This window comes from Somniosus microcephalus, unplaced genomic scaffold, assembly GCF_052327205.1.
Source record: "Somniosus microcephalus isolate GS21.2 unplaced genomic scaffold, FLI_Smic_1.0 unresolved_chr4, whole genome shotgun sequence".
Classification (NCBI taxonomy): Eukaryota; Metazoa; Chordata; class Chondrichthyes; order Squaliformes; family Somniosidae; genus Somniosus; species Somniosus microcephalus.
Window position 1 is genome coordinate 14,492,727 of NW_028225182.1, and position 23,570 is coordinate 14,516,296.

Here is a 23,570-nt window from a genome sequence, read left to right on the forward strand (position 1 = left end):
TAAATCAACCATCATTGATTAAGGCAGCAAAAGCCCCGTAACCGTGGTTGGTATGCAGATGCCAAGCATGTATGCCCTAAATTTCCAGCAGCTGGGACAAGAAGAATTCAGGTTCTACCAAGATTTGAACTCGGATCGTTGGATTTAAAGTCCAGAGTGCTCACCATTACACCATGGAACCTTTGCTGATAAATTCATTTGAATCTTTTCTTAAAATCAACAACATTACCGTCTCCACCATTATACTTTGTCTCGGCCAGATCTCATCCTTCACTTCAGCTTGCCCACTTGCCCATCTGCTAAGCCTCGGTTCTGAGTAAATCACACAGCTGCCTTGATGGCTATCAGTTCACAAATCTCAGCTTCTTTTTCACACTGCTCATGGCAGATTGCATTTCAGTCCTGCCAGGTAAAATGAGTATAATCTTTGCAAGGCACTGCTGCACGAAAGATGAGCAATTGTTAACTTTTTTCGAGAATATGAAGTGCAATGCCTACGTTTCAAGACGCACTGCTTTCAATTTCAGCAAGTATGCCAGCCGAATGCAGCTTGCAAAGAAAATGTTGAGCATTCTGCTGTGCAGTCAAACGAAGCACTGGACAACACACATCTTTCTCCCCCTCTTATTTGGAACTGGGAATAAGAGGTTGAGCCTGTCATCTGATGTCGAGAACAATAAATCAACCGTCATCGATTCAGGCAGCAAACGGTCCCGTAACAGTGGTTGGTACGCAGATGCCAAGCTTGTATGTCCCAAATTTCCAGCAGCTGGGACAACAAGAATTCAGGTTCCACCGAGATTTGAACTTGGATCGCTGGATTCAAAGTTCAGAGTGCTTACCATTACACCATGGAACCTTTGCTGAACAGTTCTTTAGATTCTTTTCTCAAAATCAACAACATTAACAACTCCACCATTATACTTTGTCTCGGCCTGGTCTCATACTTAACTTCAGCTTGCCCACTTGCCCCTCTGCTAAGCTTCGGTTCTGAGCAAATCACACAGCTGCCTTGATGGCTATCGGTTCACAAATCTCAGCTTCTTTTTCACATTGCTCATGGCAGATTGCATTGCAGTCCTGCCAGGTAAAATGAGTATAATCTTTGCAAGGCACTGCTGCATGAAAGATAAGCAATTGTTAACTTTTTCGAAGAATACGAAGTGCAATGCCTACGTTTCAAGAAGCACTGCTTTCAATTTCAGCAAGTATGCCAGCCGAACGCAGCTTGCAAAGAAAATGTTGAGCAATCTGCTGTGCAGTCAAACGAAGCACTGGACAACACACATCTTTCTCCCCCTCTTATTTGGAACTGGGAATGAGAGGTTGAGCCTATCATCTGATGTCGAGAACAATAAATCAACCGTCATCGATCCAGGCAGCAAACTGTCCCGTAACCGTGGTTGGTATGCAGATGTCAAGTTTGTATGTCCCAAATTTCCAGCAGCTGGGACAACAAGAATTCAGGTTCCACCGATATTTGAACTTGGATCGCTGGATTAAGAGCCCATAGTGCTTACCATTACACCATGGAACCTTTGCTGAACAGTTTCCTAGATTCTTTTCTCAAAATCAACAACATTACCATCTCCACCATTATACTTTGTCTCGGCCTGGTCTCATCCTTAACTTTAGCTTGCCCACTTGACCCTCTGCTAAGCTTCGGTTCTGAGCAAATCACACAGTTGCCTTGATGGCTATCGGTTCACAAATCTCAGCTTCTTATTCACACTGCTCATGGCAGATTGCATTGCAGTCCTGCCAGGTAAAATGAGTATAATCTTTGCAAGGCACTGCTGCACGAAAGATAAGCAATTGTTAACTTTTTTCGAGAATACGAAGTGCAATGCCTACTTTTCAAGAAGCACTGCTTTCAATTTCAGCAAGTATGCCAGCCGAATGCAGCTTGCAAAGAAAATGTTGAGCAATCTGCTGTGCAGTCAAACGAAGCACTGGACAACACACATCTTTCTCCTCCTCTTATTTGGAACTGGGAATGAGAGGTTGAGCCTATCATCTGATGTCGAGAACAATAAATCAACCGTCATTGATCCAGGCAGCAAACGGCCCCATAACCGTGGTTGTTATGAAGATGCCAAGGTTGTATGTCCCAAATTTCCAGCAGCTGGGACAACAAGAATTCAGGTTCCACCGAGATTTAAACTCGGATCGCTGAATGCAAAGTCCAGAGTGCTCACCATGGAACCTATGCTAATAAATTCATTTGAATATTTTCTTAAAATCAACAACATTATTGTCTCCACCATGATACTTTGTCTCGGCCAGGTCTCATCCTTAACTTCAGCTTGCCCACTTGCCCCTCTGCTGAGCCTCGGTTCTGAGTAAATCACAGAGCTGCCTTGATGGCTATCGGTTCACAAATCTCTGTTTCTTTTTCACAGTGCTCATAGCATCTTGTATTGCAGTCCTGCCAGGTAAAATGTGAATAATCTTTGCAAGGCACTGCTGCACGATAGATAAGCAATTGTTAACTTTTTTCGAGAATACGAAGTGCAATGTCTACGTTTCAAGAAGCACTGCTTTCAATTTCAACAAGTATGCCAGCCGAATGCAGCTTGCAAAGAAAATGTTGATAAATCTGCTGTGCAGTGAAACGAAGCACTGGACAATACACATCTTTCTCCCCCGCTTATTTGGAACTGGGAATGAGAGGTTGAGCCTATCATCTATTGTCGAGAACAATAAATCAACCGTCATCGATCCAGGCAGCAAAAGGTCCCGTAACCGTGGCTGGTATGCAGATGCCAAGCTTGTATGTCCCAAATTTCCAGCAGCTGGGACAACAAGAATTCAGGTCCACCGAGATTTAAACTCGGATCGCTGGATGCAAAGTCCAGAGTGCTCACCATTACACCATGGAACCTATGCTAATAAATTTATTTGAATATTTTCTTAAAATCAACAACATTACTGTCTCCACCATTATACTTTGTCTCGGCCAGGTCTCATCCTTAACTTCAGCTTGCCCACTTGCCCCTCTGCTGAGCCTCGGTTCTGAGTAAATCACAGAGCTGCCTTGATGGCTATCGGTTCACAAATCTCTGTTTCTTTTTCACACTGCTCATAGCATCTTGTATTGCAGTCCTGCCAGGTAAAATGTGAATAATCTTTGCAAGGCACTGCTGCACGATAGATAAGCAATTGTTAACTTTTTTCGGGAATACGAAGTGCAATGTCTACGTTTCAAGAAGCACTGCTTTCAATTTCAAAAATATGCCAGCTGAATGCAGCTTGCAAAGAAAATGTTGAGCAATCTGCTGTGCAGTGAAACGAAGCACTGGACAATACACATCTTTCTCCCCCGCTCATTTCGAACTGCGAATGAGAGGTTGAGCCTATCATCTGATGTCGAGAACAATAAATCAACTGTCATCGATCCAGGCAGCAAACGGTCCCGTAACCGTGGTTGGTATGCAGATGCCAAGGTTGTATGTCCCAAATTTCCAGCAGCTGGGACAACAAGAATTCAGGTTCCACCCATATTTGAACTTGGAATCGCTGGATTCAGAGTCCAGAGTGCTTAACATTACACCATGGAACCTTTGCTGAATAGTTCCTTAGATTCTTTTCTCAAAATCAACAACATTACCATCTCCACCATTATACTTTGTCTCGGCCTGGTCTCATCCTTAACTTTAGCTTGCCCACTTGACCCTCTGCTAAGCTTCGGTTCTGAGCAAATCACACAGTTGCCTTGATGGCTATCGGTTCACAAATCTCAGCTTCTTATTCACACTGCTCATGGCAGATTGCATTGCAGTCCTGCCAGGTAAAATGAGTATAATCTTTGCAAGGCACTGCTGCACGAAAGATAAGCAATTGTTAACTTTTTTCGAGAATACGAAGTGCAATGCCTACTTTTCAAGAAGCACTGCTTTCAATTTCAGCAAGTATGCCAGCCGAATGCAGCTTGCAAAGAAAATGTTGAGCAACCTGCTGTGCAGTCAAACGAAGCACTGGACAACACACATCTTTCTCCTCCTCTTATTTGGAACTGGGAATGAGAGGTTGAGCCTATCATCTGATGTCGAGAACAATAAATCAACCGTCATTGATCCAGGCAGCAAACGGCCCCGTAACCGTGGTTGTTATGAAGATGCCAAGCTTGTATGTCCCAAATTTCCAGCAGCTGGGACAACAAGAATTCAGGTTCCACCGAGATTTAAACTCGGATCGCTGGATTCAAAGTCCAGAGTGCTCATCATTACACCATGGAACCTTTGCTGATAAATTCATTTGAATCTTTTCTTAAAATCAACAACATTACCGTCTCCACCATTATACTTTGCCTCGGCCAGGTCTCATCCTTAACTTCAGCTTGCCCACTTGCCCCTCTGCTAAGCCTCGGTTCTGAGTAAATCACACAGCTGCCTTGATGGCTATCGGTTCACAAATCTCTGTTTCTTTTTCACACTGCTCATAGCATCTTGTATTGCAGTCCTGCCAGGTAAAATGTGAATAATCTTTGCAAGGCACTGCTGCACGATAGATAAGCAATTGTTAACTTTTTTCGAGAATACGAAGTGCAATGACTACGTTTCAAGAAGCACTGCTTTCAATTTCAACAAGTATGCCAGCCGAATGCAGCTTGCAAAGAAAATGTTGATAAATCTGCTGTGCAGTGAAACGAAGCACTGGACAATACACATCTTTCTCCCCCGCTTATTTGGAACTGGGAATGAGAGGTTGAGCCTATCATCTATTGTCGAGAACAATAAATCAACCGTCATCGATCCAGGCAGCAAAAGGTCCCGTAACCGTGGTTGGTATGCAGATGCCAAGCTTGTATGTCCCAAATTTCCAGCAGCTGGGACAACAAGAATTCAGGTTCCACCGAGATTTAAACTCGGATCGCTGGATGCAAAGTCCAGAGTGCTCACCATTACACCATGGAACCTATGCTAATAAATTCATTTGAATATTTTCTTAAAATCAACAACATTACTGTCTCCACCATTATACTTTGTCTCGGCCAGGTCTCATCCTTAACTTCAGCTTACCCACTTGCCCCTCTGCTGAGCCTCGGTTCTGAGTAAATCACAGAGCTGCCTTGATGGCTATCGGTTCACAAATCTCTGTTTCTTTTTCACACTGCTCATAGCATCTTGTATTGCAGTCCTGCCAGGTAAAATGTGAATAATCTTTGCAAGGCACTGCTGCACGATAGATAAGCAATTGTTAACTTTTTTCGGGAATACGAAGTGCAATGTCTACGTTTCAAGAAGCACTGCTTTCAATTTCAACAAATATGCCAGCCGAATGCAGCTTGCAAAGAAAATGTTGAGCAATCTGCTGTGCAGTGAAACGAAGCACTGGACAATACACATCTTTCTCCCCCGCTCATTTGGAACTGGGAATGAGAGGTTGAGCCTATCATCTGATGTCGATAACAATAAATCAATTGTCATCAATCCAGGCAGCAAACGGTCCCGTAACCGTGGTTGGTATGCAGATGCCAAGGTTGTATGTCCCAAATTTCCAGCAGCTGGGACAACAAGAATTCAGATTCCACCCATATTTGAACTTGGAATCGCTGGATTCAGAGTCCAGAGTGCTCACCATTACACCATGGAACCTTCGCTGAATAGTTCCTTAGATTTTTTTCTCAAAATCAACAACATTACCATCTCCACCATTATACTTTGTCTCGGCCTGGTCTCATCCTTAACTTCAGCTTGCCCACTTGCCCCTCTGCTAAGCTTCGGTTCTGAGCAAATCACACAGCTGCCTGGATGGCTATCGGTTCACAAATCTCAGCTTCTTTTTCACACTGCTCATAGCAGCTTGAATTGCAGTCCTGCCAGGTAAAACGAGTATAATCTTTGCAAGGCACTGCTGCACGAAAGATGAGCAATTGTTAACTTTTTTCGAGAATATGAAGTGCAATGCCTACGTTTCAAGACGCACTGCTTTCAATTTCAGCAAGTATGCCAGCCGAATGCAGCTTGCAATGAAAATGTTGAGCATTCTGCTGTGCAGTCAAACGAAGCAGTGGACAACACACATCTTTCTCCCCCTCTTATTTGGAACTGGGTATAAGAGGTTGAGCCTATCATCTGATGTCGAGAACAATAAATCAACCGTCATCGATTCAGGCAGCAAACGGTCCCGTAACCGTGGTTGGGACGCAGATGCCAAGCTTGTGTGTCCCAAATTTCCAGTAGCTGGGACAACAAGAATTCAGGCTTCACCGAGATTTGAACTCGGATCGCTGGATTCAAAGTCCAGAGTGCTTACCATTACACCATGGAACCTTTGTTGAACAGTTTCTTAGATTATTTTCTCAAAATCAACAACATTCACAACTCCACCATTATACTTTGTCTCGGCCTGGTCTCATCCTTAACTTCAGCTTGCCCACTTGCCCCTCTGCTGAGCTTCGGTTCTGAGCAAATCACACAGTTGCCTTGATGGCTATCGGTTCACAAATCTCAGCTTCATTTTCACACTGCTCATGGCAGATTGCATTGCAGTCCTGCCAGGTAAAATGAGTATAATCTTTGCAAGGCACTGCTGCACGAAAGATAAGCAATTGTTAACTTTTTCGAAGAATACGAAGTGCAATGCCTACGTTTCAAGGAGCACTGCTTTCAATTTCAGCAAGTATGCCAGCCGAATGCAGCTTGCAAAGAAAATGTTGAGCAATCTGCTGTGCAGTCAAACGAAGCACTGGACAGCACACATCTTTCTCCCCCTCTTATTTGGAACTGGGAATGAGAGGGTGAGCCAATCATCTGATGTCGAGAACAATAAATCAACCGTCATTGATTCAGGCAGCAAACGGTCCCGCAACCGTGGTTGGTATGCAGATGCCAAGCTTGTATGTCCCAAATTTCCAGTAGCTGGGACAACAAGAATTCAGGCTCCACCGAGATTTGAACTCGGATCGCTGGATTAAGAGCCGATAGTGCTTACCATTACACCATGGAACCTTTGCTGAACAGTTTCCTAGATTCTTTTCTCAAAATCAACAACATTACCATCTCCACCATTATACTTTGTCTCGGCCTGGTCTCATCCTTAACTTTAGCTTGCCCAATTGACCCTCTGCTAAGCTTCGGTTCTGAGCAAATCACACAGTTGCCTTGATGGCTATCGGTTCACAAATCTCAGCTTCTTATTCACACTGCTCATGGCAGATTGCATTGCAGTCCTGCCAGGTAAAATGAGTATAATCTTTGCAAGGCACTGCTGCACGAAAGATAAGCAATTGTTAACTTTTTTCGAGAATACGAAGTGCAATGCCTACTTTTCAAGAAGCACTGCTTTCAATTTCAGCAAGTATGCCAGCCGAATGCAGCTTGCAAAGAAAATGTTGAGCAACCTGCTGTGCAGTCAAACGAAGCACTGGACAACACACATCTTTCTCCTCCTCTTATTTGCAACTGGGAATGAGAGGTTGAGCCTATCATCTGATGTCGAGAACAATAAATCAACCGTCATTGATCCAGGCAGCAAACGGCCCCGTAACCGTGGTTGTTATGAAGATGCCAAGCTTGTATGTCCCAAATTTCCAGCAGCTGGGACAACAAGAATTCAGGTCCACCGAGATTTAAACTCGGATCGCTGGATGCAAAGTCCAGAGTGCTCACCATTACACCATGGAACCTATGCTAATAAATTTATTTGAATATTTTCTTAAAATCAACAACATTACTGTCTCCACCATTATACGTTGTCTCGGCCAGGTCTCATCCTTAACTTCAGCTTGCCCACTTGCCCCTCTGCTGAGCCTCGGTTCTGAGTAAATCACAGAGCTGCCTTGATGGCTATCGGTTCACAAATCTCTGTTTCTTTTTCACACTGCTCATAGCATCTTGTATTGCAGTCCTGCCAGGTAAAATGTGAATAATCTTTGCAAGGCACTGCTGCACGATAGATAAGCAATTGTTAACTTTTTTCGGGAATACGAAGTGCAATGTCTACGTTTCAAGAAGCACTGCTTTCAATTTCAACAAATATGCCAGCTGAATGCAGCTTGCAAAGAAAATGTTGAGCAATCTGCTGTGCAGTGAAACGAAGCACTGGACAATACACATCTTTCTCCCCCGCTCATTTGGAACTGCGAATGAGAGGTTGAGCCTATCATCTGATGTCGAGAACAATAAATCAACTGTCATCGATCCAGGCAGCAAACGGTCCCGTAACCGTGGTTGGTATGCAGATGCCAAGGTTGTATGTCCCAAATTTCCAGCAGCTGGGACAACAAGAATTCAGGTTCCACCCATATTTGAACTTGGAATCGCTGGATTCAGAGTCCAGAGTGCTTACCATTACACCATGGAACCTTTGCTGAATAGTTCCTTAGATTCTTTTCTCAAAATCAACAACATTACCATCTCCACCATTATACTTTGTCTCGGCCTGGTCTCATCCTTAACTTTAGCTTGCCCACTTGACCCTCTGCTAAGCTTCGGTTCTGAGCAAATCACACAGTTGCCTTGATGGCTATCGGTTCACAAATCTCAGCTTCTTATTCACACTGCTCATGGCAGATTGCATTGCAGTCCTGCCAGGTAAAATGAGTATAATCTTTGCAAGGCACTGCTGCACGAAAGATAAGCAATTGTTAACTTTTTTCGAGAATACGAAGTGCAATGCCTACTTTTCAAGAAGCACTGCTTTCAATTTCAGCAAGTATGCCAGCCGAATGCAGCTTGCAAAGAAAATGTTGAGCAACCTGCTGTGCAGTCAAACGAAGCACTGGACAACACACATCTTTCTCCTCCTCTTATTTGGAACTGGGAATGAGAGGTTGAGCCTATCATCTGATGTCGAGAACAATAAATCAACCGTCATTGATCCAGGCAGCAAACGGCCCCGTAACCGTGGTTGTTATGAAGATGCCAAGCTTGTATGTCCCAAATTTCCAGCAGCTGGGACAACAAGAATTCAGGTTCCACCGAGATTTAAACTCGGATCGCTGGATTCAAAGTCCAGAGTGCTCATCATTACACCATGGAACCTTTGCTGATAAATTCATTTGAATCTTTTCTTAAAATCAACAACATTACCATCTCCACCATTATACTTTGCCTCGGCCAGGTCTCATCCTTAACTTCAGCTTGCCCACTTGCCCCTCTGCTAAGCCTCGGTTCTGAGTAAATCACACAGCTGCCTTGATGGCTATCGGTTCACAAATCTCTGTTTCTTTTTCACACTGCTCATAGCATCTTGTATTGCAGTCCTGCCAGGTAAAATGTGAATAATCTTTGCAAGGCACTGCTGCACGATAGATAAGCAATTGTTAACTTTTTTCGAGAATACGAAGTGCAATGACTACGTTTCAAGAAGCACTGCTTTCAATTTCAACAAGTATGCCAGCCGAATGCAGCTTGCAAAGAAAATGTTGATAAATCTGCTGTGCAGTGAAACGAAGCACTGGACAATACACATCTTTCTCCCCCGCTTATTTGGAACTGGGAATGAGAGGTTGAGCCTATCATCTATTGTCGAGAACAATAAATCAACCGTCATCGATCCAGGCAGCAAAAGGTCCCGTAACCGTGGTTGGTATGCAGATGCCAAGCTTGTATGTCCCAAATTTCCAGCAGCTGGGACAACAAGAATTCAGGTTCCACCGAGATTTAAACTCGGATCGCTGGATGCAAAGTCCAGAGTGCTCACCATTACACCATGGAACCTATGCTAATAAATTCATTTGAATATTTTCTTAAAATCAACAACATTACTGTCTCCACCATTATACTTTGTCTCGGCCAGGTCTCATCCTTAACTTCAGCTTACCCACTTGCCCCTCTGCTGAGCCTCGGTTCTGAGTAAATCACAGAGCTGCCTTGATGGCTATCGGTTCACAAATCTCTGTTTCTTTTTCACACTGCTCATAGCATCTTGTATTGCAGTCCTGCCAGGTAAAATGTGAATAATCTTTGCAAGGCACTGCTGCACGATAGATAAGCAATTGTTAACTTTTTTCGGGAATACGAAGTGCAATGTCTACGTTTCAAGAAGCACTGCTTTCAATTTCAACAAATATGCCAGCCGAATGCAGCTTGCAAAGAAAATGTTGAGCAATCTGCTGTGCAGTGAAACGAAGCACTGGACAATACACATCTTTCTCCCCCGCTCATTTGGAACTGGGAATGAGAGGTTGAGCCTATCATCTGATGTCGATAACAATAAATCAATTGTCATCAATCCAGGCAGCAAACGGTCCCGTAACCGTGGTTGGTATGCAGATGCCAAGGTTGTATGTTCCAAATTTCCAGCAGCTGGGACAACAAGAATTCAGGTTCCACCCATATTTGAACTTGGAATCGCTGGATTCAGAGTCCAGAGTGCTCACCATTACACCATGGAACCTTCGCTGAATAGTTCCTTAGATTTTTTTCTCAAAATCAACAACATTACCATCTCCACCATTATACTTGGTCTCGGCCTGGTCTCATCCTTAACTTCAGCTTGCCCACTTGCCCCTCTGCTAAGCTTCGGTTCTGAGCAAATCACACAGCTGCCTGGATGGCTATCGGTTCACAAATCTCAGCTTCTTTTTCACACTGCTCATAGCAGCTTGTATTGCAGTCCTGCCAGGTAAAACGAGTATAATCTTTGCAAGGCACTGCTGCACGAAAGATGAGCAATTGTTAACTTTTTTCGAGAATATGAAGTGCAATGCCTACGTTTCAAGACGCACTGCTTTCAATTTCAGCAAGTATGCCAGCCGAATGCAGCTTGCAATGAAAATGTTGAGCATTCTGCTGTGCAGTGGACAACACACATCTTTCTCCCCCTCTTATTTGGAACTGGGTATAAGAGGTTGAGCCTATCATCTGATGTCGAGAACAATAAATCAACCGTCATCGATTCAGGCAGCAAACGGTCCCGTAACCGTGGTTGGGACGCAGATGCCAAGCTTGTGTGTCCCAAATTTCCAGTAGCTGGGACAACAAGAATTCAGGCTCCACCGAGATTTGAACTCGGATCGCTGGATTCAAAGTCCAGAGTGCTTACCATTACACCATGGAACCTTTGTTGAACAGTTTCTTAGATTCTTTTCTCAAAATCAACAACATTCACAACTCCACCATTATACTTTGTCTCGGCCTGGTCTCATCCTTAACTTCAGCTTGCCCACTTGCCCCTCTGCTGAGCTTCGGTTCTGAGCAAATCACACAGTTGCCTTGATGGCTATCGGTTCACAAATCTCAGCTTCATTTTCACACTGCTCATGGCAGATTGCATTGCAGTCCTGCCAGGTAAAATGAGTATAATCTTTGCAAGGCACTGCTGCACGAAAGATAAGCAATTGTTAACTTTTTCGAAGAATACGAAGTGCAATGCCTACGTTTCAAGGAGCACTGCTTTCAATTTCAGCAAGTATGCCAGCCGAATGCAGCTTGCAAAGAAAATGTTGAGCAATCTGCTGTGCAGTCAAACGAAGCACTGGACAACACACATCTTTCTCCTCCTCTTATTTGCAACTGGGAATGAGAGGTTGAGCCTATCATCTGATGTCGAGAACAATAAATCAACCGTCATTGATCCAGGCAGCAAACGGCCCCGTAACCGTGGTTGTTATGAAGATGCCAAGCTTGTATGTCCCAAATTTCCAGCAGCTGGGACAACAAGAATTCAGGTTCCACCGAGATTTAAACTCGGATCGCTGGATTCAAAGTCCAGAGTGCTCACCATTACACCATGGAACCTTTGCTGATAAATTCATTTGAATCTTTTCTTAAAATCAACAACATTACCGTCTCCACCATTATACTTTGCCTCGGCCAGGTCTCATCCTTAACTTCAGCTTGCCCACTTGCCCCTCTGCTAAGCCTCGGTTCTGAGTAAATCACACAGCTGCCTTGATGGCTATCGGTTCACAAATCTCTGTTTCTTTTTCACACTGCTCATAGCATCTTGTATTGCAGTCCTGCCAGGTAAAATGTGAATAATCTTTGCAAGGCACTGCTGCACGATAGATAAGCAATTGTTAACTTTTTTCGAGAATACGAAGTGCAATGTCTACGTTTCAAGAAGCACTGCTTTCAATTTCAACAAGTATGCCAGCCGAATGCAGCTTGCAAAGAAAATGTTGATAAATCTGCTGTGCAGTGAAACGAAGCACTGGACAATACACATCTTTCTCCCCCGCTTATTTGGAACTGGGAATGAGAGGTTGAGCCTATCATCTATTGTCGAGAACAATAAATCAACCGTCATCGATCCAGGCAGCAAAAGGTCCCGTAACCGTGGTTGGTATGCAGATGCCAAGCTTGTATGTCCCAAATTTCCAGCAGCTGGGACAACAAGAATTCAGGTTCCACCGAGATTTAAACTCGGATCGCTGGATGCAAAGTCCAGAGTGCTCACCATTACACCATGGAAACTATGCTAATAAATTCATTTGAATATTTTCTTAAAATCAACAACATTACTGTCTCCACCATTATACTTTGTCTCGGCCAGGTCTCATCCTTAACTTCAGCTTGCCCACTTGCCCCTCTGCTGAGCCTCGGTTCTGAGTAAATCACAGAGCTGCCTTGATGGCTATCGGTTCACAAATCTCTGTTTCTTTTTCACACTGCTCATAGCATCTTGTATTGCAGTCCTGCCAGGTAAAATGAGTATAATCTTTGCAAGGCACTGCTGCACGAAAGATAAGCAATTGTTAACTTTTTTCGAGAATACGAAGTGCAATGCCTACTTTTCAAGAAGCACTGCTTTCAATTTCAGCAAGTATGCCAGCCGAATGCAGCTTGCAAAGAAAATGTTGAGCAATCTGCTGTGCAGTCAAACGAAGCACTGGACAACACACATCTTTCTCCCCCTCTTATTTGGAACTGGGAATGAGAGGTTGAGCCGATCATCTGATGTCGAGAACAATAAATCAACCGTCATTGATTCAGTCAGCAAACGGTCCCGTAACCGTGGTTGGTATGCAGATGCCAAGCTTGTATGTCCCAAATTTCCAGCAGCTGGGACAACAAGAATTCAGGTTCCATCGAGATTTAAACTCGGATCGCTGGATTCAAAGTCCAGAGTGCTCACCATTACACCATGGAACCTTTGCTGATAAATTCATTTGAATCTTTTCTTAAAATCAACAACATTCACAACTCCACCATTATACTTTGTCTCGACCTGGTCTCATCCTCAACTTCAGCTTGCCCACTTGCCCCTCTGCTAAGCTTCGGTTCTGAGCAAATCACACAGCTGCCTTGATGGCTATCGGTTCACAAATCTCAGCTTCTTTTTCACACTGCTCATGGCAGATTGCATTGCAGTCCTGCCAGGTAACATGAGTATAATCTTTGCAAGGCACTGCTGCACGAAAGATAAGCAATTGTTAACTTTTTCGAAGAACACGAAGTGCAATGCCTACGTTTCAAGAAGCACTGCTTTCAATTTCAGCAAGCATGCCAGCCGAATGCAGCTTGCAAAGAAAATGTTGAGCAATCTGCTGTGCAGTCAAACGAAGCACTGGACAACACACATCTTTCTCCCCCTCTTATTTGGAACTGGGAATGAGAGGTTGAGCCTATCATCTGATGTCGGGAACAATAAATCAACCGTCATTGATTCAGGCAGCAAACGGTCCCGTAACCGTGGTTGGTATGCAGATGCCAAGCTTGTATGTCCCAAATTTCCAGCAGCTGGGACAACAAGAATTCAGGTTCCACCAAGAATTTGAACTCGGATCGCTGGATTCAGAGCCCAGAGTGCTTACCATTACACCATGGAACCTTTGCTGAACAGTTTCTTACATTATTTTCTCAAAATCAACAACATTACCATCTCCACCATTATACTTTGTCTCGGCCTGGTCTCATCCTTAACTTCAGCTTGCCCACTTGCCCCTCTGCTAAGCTTCGGTTCTGAGCAAATCACACAGCTGCCTTGATGGCTATCGGTTCACAAATCTCAGCTTCTTTTTCACACTGCTCATGGCAGATTGCATTGCAGTCCTGCCAGGTAAAATGAGTATAATCTTTGCAAGGCACTGCTGCACGAAAGATAAGCAATTGTTAACTTTTTCGAAGAATACGAAGTGCAATGCCTACGTTTCAAGAAGCACTGCTTTCAATTTCAGCAAGTATGCCAGCCGAATGCAGCTTGCAAAGAAAATGTTGAGCAATCTGCTGTGCAGTCAAACGAAGCACTGGACAACGCACATCTTTCTCCCCCTCTTATTTGGAACTGGGAATGAGAGGTTGAGCCTATCATCTGATGTCGAGTACAATAAATCAACCGTCATTGATTCAGGCAGCAAACGGTCCCGTAACCGTGGTTGGTATGCAGATGCCAAGTTTGTATGTCCCAAATTTCCAGCAGCTGGGACAACAGGAATTCAGGTTCTTACGAGATTTGAACTTGGATCGCTGGATTCAAAGTTCAGAGTGCTTACCATTACACCATGGAACGTTTGCTGAACAGTTATTTAGATTCTTTTCTCAAAATCAACAACATTAACAACTCCACCATTATACTTTGTCTCGGCCTGGTCTCATCCTTAACTTCAGCTTGCCCACTTGCCCCTCTGCTAAGATCGGTTCTGAGCAAATCACACAGCTGCCTTGATGGCTATCGGTTCACAAATCTCAGCTTCTTTTTCACACTGCTCATGGCAGATTGCATTGCAGTCCTGCCAGGTAAAATGAGTATAATCTTTGCAAGGCACTGCTGCATGAAAGATAAGCAATTGTTAACTTTTTCGAAGAATACGAAGTGCAATGCCTACGTTTCAAGAAGCACTGCTTTCAATTTCAGCAAGTATGCCAGCCGAACGCAGCTTGCAAAGAAAATGTTGAGCAATCTGCTGTGCAGTCAAACGAAGCACTGGACAACACACATCTTTCTCCCCCTCTTATTTGGAACTGGGAATGAGAGGTTGAGCCTATCATCTGATGTCGAGAACAATAAATCAACCGTCATCGATCCAGGCAGCAAACTGTCCCGTAACCGTGGTTGGTATGCAGATGTCAAGTTTGTATGTCCCAAATTTCCAGCAGCTGGGACAACAAGAATTCAGGTTCCACCGATATTTGAACTTGGATCGCTGGATTAAGAGCCCATAGTGCTTACCATTACACCATGGAACCTTTGCTGAACAGTTTCCTAGATTCTTTTCTCAAAATCAACAACATTACCATCTCCACCATTATACTTTGTCTCGGCCTGGTCTCATCCTTAACTTTAGCTTGCCCACTTGACCCTCTGCTAAGCTTCGGTTCTGAGCAAATCACACAGTTGCCTTGATGGCTATCGGTTCACAAATCTCAGCTTCTTATTCACACTGCTCATGGCAGATTGCATTGCAGTCCTGCCAGGTAAAATGAGTATAATCTTTGCAAGGCACTGCTGCACGAAAGATAAGCAATTGTTAACTTTTTTCGAGAATACGAAGTGCAATGCCTACTTTTCAAGAAGCACTGCTTTCAATTTCAGCAAGTATGCCAGCCGAATGCAGCTTGCAAAGAAAATGTTGAGCAATCTGCTGTGCAGTCAAACGAAGCACTGGACAACACACATCTTTCTCCTCCTCTTATTTGGAACTGGGAATGAGAGGTTGAGCCTATCATCTGATGTCGAGAACAATAAATCAACCGTCATTGATCCAGGCAGCAAACGGCCCCATAACCGTGGTTGTTATGAAGATGCCAAGGTTGTATGTCCCAAATTTCCAGCAGCTGGGACAACAAGAATTCAGGTTCCACCGAGATTTAAACTCGGATCGCTGGATGCAAAGTCCAGACTGCTCACCATGGAACCTATGCTAATAAATTCATTTGAATATTTTCTTAAAATCAACAACATTACTGTCTCCACCATGATACTTTGTCTCGGCCAGGTCTCATCCTTAACTTCAGCTTGCCCACTTGCCCCTCTGCTGAGCCTCGGTTCTGAGTAAATCACAGAGCTGCCTTGATGGCTATCGGTTCACAAATCTCTGTTTCTTTTTCACACTGCTCATAGCATCTTGTATTGCAGTCCTGCCAGGTAAAATGTGAATAATCTTTGCAAGGCACTGCTGCACGATAGATAAGCAATTGTTAACTTTTTTCGAGAATACGAAGTGCAATGTCTACGTTTCAAGAAGCACTGCTTTCAATTTCAACAAGTATGCCAGCCGAATGCAGCTTGCAAAGAAAATGTTGATAAATCTGCTGTGCAGTGAAACGAAGCACTGGACAATACACATCTTTCTCCCCCGCTTATTTGGAAGTGGGAATGAGAGGTTGAGCCTATCATGTATTGTCGAGAACAATAAATCAACCGTCATCGATCCAGGCAGCAAAAGGTCCCGTAACCGTGGCTGGTATGCAGATGCCAAGCTTGTATGTCCCAAATTTCCAGCAGCTGGGACAACAAGAATTCAGGTCCACCGAGATTTAAACTCGGATCGCTGGATGCAAAGTCCAGAGTGCTCACCATTACACCATGGAACCTAAGCTAATAAATTTATTTGAATATTTTCTTAAAATCAACAACATTACTGTCTCCACCATTATACTTTGTCTCGGCCAGGTCTCATCCTTAACTTCAGCTTGCCCACTTGCCCCTCTGCTGAGCCTCGGTTCTGAGTAAATCACAGAGCTGCCTTGATGGCTATCGGTTCACAAATCTCTGTTTCTTTTTCACACTGCTCATAGCATCTTGTATTGCAGTCCTGCCAGGTAAAATGTGAATAATCTTTGCAAGGCACTGCTGCACGATAGATAAGCAATTGTTAACTTTTTTCGGGAATACGAAGTGCAATGTCTACGTTTCAAGAAGCACTGCTTTCAATTTCAACAAATATGCCAGCTGAATGCAGCTTGCAAAGAAAATGTTGAGCAATCTGCTGTGCAGTGAAACGAAGCACTGGACAATACACATCTTTCTCCCCCGCTCATTTGGAACTGCGAATGAGAGGTTGAGCCTATTATCTGATGTCGAGAACAATAAATCAACTGTCATCGATCCAGGCAGCAAACGGTCCCGTAACCGTGGTTGGTATGCAGATGCCAAGGTTGTATGTCCCAAATTTCCAGCAGCTGGGACAACAAGAATTCAGGTTCCACCCATATTTGAACTTGGAATCGCTGGATTCAGAGTCCAGAGTGCTTACCATTACACCATGGAACCTTTGCTGAACAGTTTCCTAGATTCTTTTCTCAAAATCAACAACATTACCATCTCCACCATTATACTTTGTCTCGGCCTGGTCTCATCCTTAACTTTAGCTTGCCCACTTGCCCCTCTGCTAAGCTTCGGTTCTGAGCAAATCACACAGTTGCCTTGATGGCTATCGGTTCACAAATCTCAGCTTCTTTTTCACACTGCTCATGGCAGATTGCATTGCAGTCCTGCCAGGTAAAATGAGTATAATCTTTGCAAGGCACTGCTGCACGAAAGATAAGCAATTGTTAACTTTTTTCGAGAATACGAAGTGCAATGCCTACTTTTCAAGAAGCACTGCTTTCAATTTCAGCAAGTATGCCAGCCGAATGCAGCTTGCAAAGAAAATGTTGAGCAATCTGCTGTGCAGTCAAACGAAGCACTGGACAACACACATCTTTCTCCCCCTCTTATTTGGAACAGGAAATGAGAGGTTGAGCCTATCATCTGATGTCGAGAACAATAAATCAACCGTCATTGATTCAGGCAGCAAACGGTCCCGTAACCGTGGTTGGTATGCAGCTGCCAAGCTTGTATGTCCCAAATTTCCAGCAGCTGGGACAACAAGAATTCAGGCTCCACCGAGATTTAAACTCGGAATCGCTGGATTCAAAGTCCAGAGTGCTCACCATTACACCATGGAACCTTTGCTGATAAATTCATTTGAATCTTTTCTTAAAATCAACAACATTACCGTCTCCACCATTATACTTTGTCTCAGCCAGGTCTCATCCTTAACTTCAGCTTGCCCACTTGCCCCTCTGCTAAGCCTCGGTTCTGAGTAAATCACACAGCTGCCTTGATGGCTATCGGTTCACAAATCTCTGTTTCTTTTTCACACTGCTCATAGCATCTTGTATTGCAGTCCTGCCAGTTAAAATGTGAATAATCTTTGCAAGGCACTGCTGCACGATAGATAAGCAATTGTTAACTTTTTTCGGGAATACGAAGTGCAATGTCTACGTTTCAAGAAGCACTGCTTTCAATTTCAACAAATATGCAGCCGAATGCAGCTTGCAAAGAAAATGTTGAGCAATCTGCTGTGCAGTGAAACGAAGCACTGGACAATACACATCTTTCTCCCCCGCTCATTTGGAACTGGGAATGAGAGGTTGAGCCTATCATCTGATGTCGAGAACAATAAATCAACTGTCATCGCTCCAGGCAGCAAACGGTCCCGTAACCGTGGTTGGTATGCAGATGCCAAGGTTGTATGTCCCAAATTTCCAGCAGCTGGGACAACAAGAATTCAGGTTCCACCCATATTTGAACTTGGAATCGCTGGATTCAGAGTCCAGAGTTCTTACCATGACACCATGGAACCTTTGCTGAATAGTTCCTTCGGTTCTTTTCTCAAAATCAACAACATTACCGTCTCCACCATTATACTTTGTCTCGGCCTGGTCTCATCCTTAACTTCAGCTTGCCCACTTGCCCCTCTGCTAAGCTTCGGTTCTGAGCAAATCACACAGCTGCCTTGATGGCTATCGGTTCACAAATCTCAGCTTCTTTTTCACACTGCTCATAGCAGCTTGTATTGCAGTCCTGCCAGGTAAAATGAGTATAATCTTTGCAAGGCACTGCTGCACGAAAGATGAGCAATTGTTAACTTTTTTCGAGAATATGAAGTGCAATGCCTACGTTTCAAGAAGCACTGCTTTCAATTTCAGCAAGTATGCCAGCCGAATGCAGCTTGCAATGAAAATGTTGAGCATTCTGCTGTGCAGTCAAACGAACAAACATCTTTCTCCCCCTCTTATTTGGAACTGGGAATAAGAGGTTGAGCCTATCAGCTGATGTCGAGAACAATAAATCAACCGTCATCGATTCAGGCAGCAAACGGTCCCGTAACCGTGGTTGGTACGTAGATGACAAGCTTGTATGTCCCAAATTTCCAGCAGCTGGGACAACAAGAATTCAGGTTCCTCCCATATTTGAACTTGGAATCGCTGGGTTCAGAGTCCAGAGTGCTTACCATTACACCATGGAACCTTTGCTGAATAGTTCCTTAGATTCTTTTCTCAAAATCAACAACATTACCATCTCCACCATTATACTTTGTCTCGGCCTGGTCTCATCCTTAACTTCAGCTTGCCCACTTGCCCCTCTGCTAAGCTTCGGTTCTGAGCAAATCACACAGCTGCCTTGATGGCTATCGGTTCACAAATCTCAGCTTCTTTTTCACACTGCTCATAGCAGCTTGTATTGCAGTCCTGCCAGGTAAAATGAGTATAATCTTTGCAAGGCACTGCTGCACGAAAGATGAGCAATTGTTAACTATTTCGAGAATATGAAGTGCAATGCCTACGTTTCAAGAAGCACTGCTTTCAATTTCAGCAAGAATGCCAGCCGAATGCAGCTTGCAATGAAAGTTTTGAGCATCCTGCTGTGCAGTCAAACGAAGCAGTGGACGAACAAACATCTTTCTCCCCCTCTTATTTGGAACTGGGAATAAGAGGTTGAGCTTATCAGCTGATGTCGAGAACAATAAATCAACCATCATCGATTCAGGCAGCAAACGGTCCCGTAACCGTGGTTGGTACGCAGATGCCAAGCTTGTATGTCCCAAAATTTCCAGCAGCTGGGACAACAAGAATTCAGGTTCCACCCATATTTGAACTTGGAATCGTTGGGTTCAGAGTCCAGAGTGCTTACCATTACACCATGGAACCTTTGCTGAATAGTTCCTTAGATTCTTTTCTCAAAATCAACAACATTACCATCTCCACCATTATACTTTGTCTCGGCCTGGTCTTATCCTTAACTTCAGTTTGCCCACTTGCCCCTCTGCTAAGCTTCGGTTCTGAGCAAATCACACAGCTGCCTTGATGGCTATCGGTTCACAAATCTCAGCTTCTTTTTCACACTGCTCATAGCAGCTTGTATTGCAGTCCTGCCAGGTAAAATGAGTATAATCTTTGCAAGGCACTGCTGCACGAAAGATGAGCAATTGTTAACTTTTTTCGAGAATATGAAGTGCAATGCCTACGTTTCAAGAAGCACTGCTTTCAATTTCAGCAAGTATGCCAGCCGAATGCAGCTTGCAATGAAAATGTTGAGCATTCTGCTGTGCAGTCAAACGAAGCAGTGGACGAACACACATCTTTCTCCCCCTCTTATTTGGAACTGGGAATAAGAGGTTGAGCCTATCATCTGATGTCGAGAACAATAAATCAACCGTCATCGATTCAGGCAGAAAACGGTCCCGTAACCGTGGTTGGTATGCAGATGCCAAGCTTGTATGTCCCAAATTTCCAGCAGCTGGGACAACAAGAATTCAGTTTCCACCGAGAATTAAACTCGGATCGCTGGATTCAGAACTCAGAGTGCTTACCATTACACCATGGAACCTTGGCTGAACAGATTCCCAGCTTATTTTCTCAAAATCAACAACATTACCATCTCCACCATTATACTTTGTCTCTGGCCTGGTCTCATCCTTAACTTCAGCTTGCCCACTTGCCCCTCTGCTAAGCTTCGGTTCTGAGCAAATGACACAGCTGCCTTGATGGCTATCGGTTCACAAATCTCAGCTTCTTTTTTACACTGCTCATGGCAGATTGCATTGCAGTCCTGCCAGGTAAACTGAGTATAATCTTTGCAAGGCACTGCTGCACGAAAGATAGCAATTGTTAACTTTTTCGAAGAATACGAAGTGCAATGCCTACGTTTCAAGGAGCACTGCTTTCAATTTCAGCAAGTATGCCAGCCGAATGCAGCTTGCAAAGAAAATGTTGAGCAATCTGCTGTGCAGTCAAACGAAGCACTGGACAACACACATCTTTCTCCCCGTCTTATTTGGAACTGGGAATGAGAGGTTGAGCCTATCATCTGATGTCGAGAACAATAAATCAACTGTCATTGATTCAGGCAGCAAACGGTCCCGTAACCGTGGTTGGTATGCAGATGCCAAGCTTGTATGTCCCAAATTTCCAGCAGCTGGGACAACAAGATTTCAGGCTATATCGAGATTTGAACTCGGATCGCTGGATTAAGAGCCCATAGTGTTTACCATTACACCATGGAACCTTTGCTGAACAGTTTCCTAGATTCTTTTCTCAAAATCAACAACATTACCATCTCCACCATTATACTTTGTCTCGGCCTGGTCTCATCCTTAACTTTAGCTTGCGCACTTGACACTCTGCTAAGCTTCGGTTCTGAGCAAATCACACAGTTGCCTTGATGGCTATCGGTTCACAAATCTCAGCTTCTTATTCACACTGCTCATGGCAGATTGCATTGCAGTCCTGCCAGGTAAAATGAGTATAATCTTTGCAAGGCACTGCTGCACGAAAGATAAGCAATTGTTAACTTTTTTCGAGAATACGAAGTGTAATGCCTACTTTTCAAGAAGCACTGCTTTCAATTTCAGCAAGTATGCCAGCCGAATGCAGCTTGCAAAGAAAATGTTGAGCAATCTGCTGTGCAGTCAAACGAAGCACTGGACAACACAGATCATTCTCCTCCTCTTATTTGGAACTGGGAATGAGAGGTTGAGCCTATCATCTGATGTCGAGAACAATAAATCAACTTTCATTGATCCAGGCAGCAAACGGCCCCGTAACCGTGGTTGTTATGAAGATGCCAAGCTTGTATGTCCCAAATTTCCAGCAGCTGGGACAACAAGAAATCAGGTTCCACCGAGATTTAAACTCGGATCGACTGGATTCAGAGTCCAGAGTGCTTACCATTACACCATGGAACCTTTGCTGAATAGTTCCTTAGATTCTTTTCTCAAAATCAACAACATTACCATCTCCACCATTATACTTTGTCTCGGCCTGGTCTCATCCTTAACTTCAGCTTGCCCACTTGCCCCTCTGCTAAGCTTCGGTTCTGAGCAAATCACACAGCTGCCTTGATGGCTATCGGTTCACAAATCTCAGCTTCTTTTTCACACTGCTCATAGCAGCTTGTATTGCAGTCCTGCCAGGTAAAATGAGTATAATCTTTGCAAGGCACTGCTGCACGAAAAATGAGCAATTGTTAACTGTTTTCGAGAATATGAAGTGCAATGCCTCCGTTTCAAGAAGCACTGCTTTCAATTTCAGCAAGTATGCCAGCCGAATGCAGCTTACAATGAAAATGTTGAGCATTCTGCTGTGCAGTCAAACGAAGCAGTGGACAACGCACATCTTTCTCCCCCTCTTATTTGGAACTGGGAATAAGAGGTTGAGCCTATCATCTGATGTCGAGAACAATAAATCAATCGTCATCGATTCAGGCAGCAAACGGTCCCGTAACCGTGGTTGGCATGCAGATGCCAAGCTTGTATGTCCCAAATTTCCAGCAGCTGGGACAACAAGAATTCAGGTTGCACCGAGATTTGAACTCGGATCGCTGGATACAGAGCCCAGAGTGCTTACCATTACACCATGGAACCTTTGCTGAACAGTTCCCTTGATTCTTTTCTCAAAATCAACAACATTGCCATCTCCACCATTATACTTTGTCTCGGCCTGGTCACATCCTCAACTTCAGCTTGCCCACTTGCCCCTCTGCTAAGCTTCGGTTCTAAGCAAATCACACAGCTGCCTTGATGGCTATCGGTTCACAAATCTCAGCTTCTTTTTCACACTGCTCATGGCAGATTGCATTGCAGTCCAGCCAGGTAAAATGAGTATAATCTTTGCAAGGCACTGCTGCACGAAAGATAAGCAATTGTTAACTTTTTCGAAGAATACGAAGTGCAATGCCTACGTTTCAAGAAGCACTGTTTCAATTTCAGCAAGTATGCCAGCCAAATGCAGCTTGCAAAGAAAATGTTGAGCAATCTGCTGTGCAGTCAAACGAAGCACTGGACAACACACATCTTTCTCCCCCTCTTATTTGGAACTGGGAATGCGAGATTGAGCCTATCATCTGATGTCGAGAACAATAAATCAACCGTCATTGATTCAGGCAGCAAACGGTCCCGTAACCGTGGTTGGTATGCAGATGCCAAGCTTGTATGTCCCAAATTTCCAGCAGCTGGGACAACAAGAATTCAGGTTCCACCGAGATTTAAACTCGGATCGCTGGATTTAAAGTCCAGAGTGCTCACCATTACACCATGGAACCTTTGCTGATAAATTCATTTGAATCTTTTCTTAAAATCAACAACATTACCGTCTCCACCATTATACTTTGTCTCGGCCAGGTCTCATCCTTAACTTCAGCTTGCCCACTTGCCCCTCTGCTAAGCCTCGGTTCTGAGTAAATCACACAGCTGCCTTGATGGCTATCGGTTCACAAATCTCTGTTTCTTTTTCACACTGCTCATAGCATCTTGTATTGCAGTCCTGCCAGGTAAAATGAGTATAATCTTTGCAAGGCACTGCTGCACGAAAGATAAGCAATTGTTAACTTTTTTCGAGAATACGAAGTGCAATGCCTACTTTTCAAGAAGCACTGCTTTCAATTTCAGCAAGTATGCCAGCCGAATGCAGCTT

At 44.0% G+C, this 23,570-nt stretch overlaps 10 non-coding genes across 10 annotated transcripts; all 10 read right to left on the reverse strand.

Annotated features, from left to right (window-relative positions):
- Positions 1-4,168: 4,168 nt before the first annotated feature.
- Positions 4,169-4,240, reverse strand: trnaq-uug (transfer RNA glutamine (anticodon UUG)). The gene has a single exon. It is a non-coding gene; the product is annotated as a tRNA-Gln (tRNA).
- Positions 4,241-4,846: 606 nt separating this feature from the next.
- On the reverse strand, positions 4,847-4,918 carry trnaq-uug (transfer RNA glutamine (anticodon UUG)). Its single transcript has one exon. It is a non-coding gene; the product is annotated as a tRNA-Gln (tRNA).
- Positions 4,919-6,203: 1,285 nt separating this feature from the next.
- Positions 6,204-6,275, reverse strand: trnaq-uug (transfer RNA glutamine (anticodon UUG)). Its single transcript has one exon. It is a non-coding gene; the product is annotated as a tRNA-Gln (tRNA).
- A 2,640-nt stretch (positions 6,276-8,915) lies between these two features.
- On the reverse strand, positions 8,916-8,987 carry trnaq-uug (transfer RNA glutamine (anticodon UUG)). The gene has a single exon. It is a non-coding gene; the product is annotated as a tRNA-Gln (tRNA).
- Positions 8,988-9,593: 606 nt separating this feature from the next.
- trnaq-uug (transfer RNA glutamine (anticodon UUG)) lies at positions 9,594-9,665 on the reverse strand. The gene has a single exon. It is a non-coding gene; the product is annotated as a tRNA-Gln (tRNA).
- Positions 9,666-10,937: 1,272 nt separating this feature from the next.
- trnaq-uug (transfer RNA glutamine (anticodon UUG)) lies at positions 10,938-11,009 on the reverse strand. The gene has a single exon. It is a non-coding gene; the product is annotated as a tRNA-Gln (tRNA).
- Positions 11,010-11,615: 606 nt separating this feature from the next.
- On the reverse strand, positions 11,616-11,687 carry trnaq-uug (transfer RNA glutamine (anticodon UUG)). The gene has a single exon. It is a non-coding gene; the product is annotated as a tRNA-Gln (tRNA).
- A 1,284-nt stretch (positions 11,688-12,971) lies between these two features.
- Positions 12,972-13,043, reverse strand: trnaq-uug (transfer RNA glutamine (anticodon UUG)). Its single transcript has one exon. It is a non-coding gene; the product is annotated as a tRNA-Gln (tRNA).
- Positions 13,044-17,709: 4,666 nt separating this feature from the next.
- trnaq-uug (transfer RNA glutamine (anticodon UUG)) lies at positions 17,710-17,782 on the reverse strand. Its single transcript has one exon. It is a non-coding gene; the product is annotated as a tRNA-Gln (tRNA).
- Positions 17,783-21,771: 3,989 nt separating this feature from the next.
- On the reverse strand, positions 21,772-21,844 carry trnaq-cug (transfer RNA glutamine (anticodon CUG)). Its single transcript has one exon. It is a non-coding gene; the product is annotated as a tRNA-Gln (tRNA).
- Positions 21,845-23,570: the final 1,726 nt, after the last annotated feature.